We start from the raw sequence: 2,360 nt of genomic DNA, 5'->3' as shown, positions 1-2,360 counted from the left end.
CTCTTTTTGAAGGTGGCTATTGCAAGTAGCATTGATTATGAGATCAGTAACAAAAAAAAAACAACTAAGGAGATAGAAGGAACAAGAAGAATCAAGGACTCAGAAGAGTATGAAGCATAAAAATGTTCACAGTGAAATTTTCATGGTTTCTAAAATGATGATTATATCGAAGATGCATTATATGGCTTTAATAGTAATTTTAAATTTAGTTTTGTTGACATGCTATTATTGTCTTAATATTTTTTAATTAAAAAATTGTTGGTAGTCATGTCAAGATATCAACGCGTCAAATTAAATGATTAATACATTTTTTATTCAATAAAATTATTATTTTTCTCCATAATAATAGGAGAGAGAGTGTCGATCGATCAAAGATTTCAATCAATCAGTGAGTTTTAGATCTTACTCTTAGACTTTTTCTCCTCAATTTTATTCTTTTTTTTTTCTTCTTTTTAGAAGAAGTTTTTTATTTTATTCGTTTTTTTAAATTTTTTACACATGCCAAATAAGCTAACGACTATATCCTATTTTGAAATATTAATCCCTTCCTTTGAAAAGTCTATTCTTAATAAGAATGAGGAGTTGTGTAAATCAATGGGAGAAGTAAGAAATCAAAGAAGCAATCATTTGAATAAGAAGCACCAATCTCTTATCTATAGGTTAAGTATTGGCTTGTATGGATGAAAGGACAATATCACAAGTCAACATCAAATGGGTTGACTAATATATAATATTAAAATAAATATTTATCAAAACTTTATGATTAATTAATGAAGGATATTGTTTATTTTTTATTTTTGGCAATAAACCTTCAAATATATAAGAGAATAAAAAAATATGTATCCTGATATCCATAAAATATGTTCAAAATTAATCAAGTTAGTTCAAGCCAAGTTAACTGTCTCAATTCAAAAGAAACTTGCTAGTCAACAAGAGAACTAACCCGACGAATTCAACTAAGACCCAATAACTCTTCTTATTCGGGTGGCTTCTCAGTTGAGTATACTGACCTAAGAACTCTTCTTTTTCGGGTGAGCATAACTTATGAGTTGAGCATAGCGACTAATATCTCTAAATTCATCCATAGTGACGACTACTTAAAGAATGATGACTTCTATAGGAAAACTATTGACTGGCTATTCATCTACTCGAGTATCAATAAATACCAAACTGATAAATTCTTAAGAACTTAAAAGATGGTTTCATCAAGTTAGATATTTCGATTATGCTATATAATTATTGTATTTTCTCTTATTTTATGTATATCCATATATGTAGACAATTATTTAACTCATAACCATCAAATCTATGTATAGGGGTGAGCTCAATTTATATAATTTTATAAATCTAATTTAGAGGTGCAAACAAGCCAGGTCAGGTTCGAGTTATAGCTCGAGCTTGACTGGTTGCTCAGAAAGGTATCTCAAAATTGAGCTTGAGCTTGAGTCGGTCCATGAAACGACTTGAACTCGGTTCGTGAATGATTTATTTAAGCCGGTTGGTGAGCCCACCAATTTCATTGAGTTTGAAATCAAACTCGTTTAATATTGTAGCTCAAATTTGGCCTCCGACACCAAGCGAGTCTAATTCGAGCCAGGCTCCTTAGCTCAATTCTCGCCTCGTCTGGCATGCTCACTATCATAGGTAGAATTATTAGGTCCGGTCATCGAATGTCCGGACATCCAATCCAAACGTGTTACGTCACTCTAAAACACGAGGACCCATATATTTGAGAAATTATTCTGTGTGGAATCCGATCACAACGATGTGTTCGATTGCTTACGTGGAAAGGGTTAAACAGTCAATTGACTTACGTAAACCTCGTAAACCCGACCCGTCTTCCACCCCGACTCGGGAGATTTAAGTTGGCGCTTCTTTTTTCAGAATTTAAGGCGCGCGCGAATCACCGCAATATATAACGCTTAGAGCCAAAATTTTCGCAGAGAAGCCAAAAATTTCGCAGAGAAAATGCCGATGAAGATGGAGATTGATCTGGAGGAGGATGTTGGTTTTTATGAGCAGACAATATTTTCGCAGGTCTCGGAGGAAGCCGATAACCTGTAGAATGCCGACGTCCCGGAAACAAGCGCACATGAAGCAGAACACGTAGAACCAGTGGATTTGGACGAAAAGTTCAGCATCTCGGTAAAGTTCGCCTCCTTCAAGTTTTCGTTGTGCATTTATTGTGTTTAGCAAAGATGCGATTTTTTATCAACAATGTGCATAATGTAAAATTGTAATTGATTTAAAAAGAATACTCGATGTTCTCTTCTTCTAAAGCATTATTGATCTAGGCTACAATAAGGACTTTGTAGTTCGATTTTCTTATTTTAAAGGTTTGTTGCGTATTATTTGCGTAT

Source organism: Dendrobium catenatum, unplaced genomic scaffold (assembly GCF_001605985.2).
Source record: "Dendrobium catenatum unplaced genomic scaffold, ASM160598v2 fragScaff_scaffold_231, whole genome shotgun sequence".
NCBI classification, from domain to species: Eukaryota; Viridiplantae; Streptophyta; class Magnoliopsida; order Asparagales; family Orchidaceae; genus Dendrobium; species Dendrobium catenatum.
Note: the sequence above shows the minus strand (reverse complement) of the source record.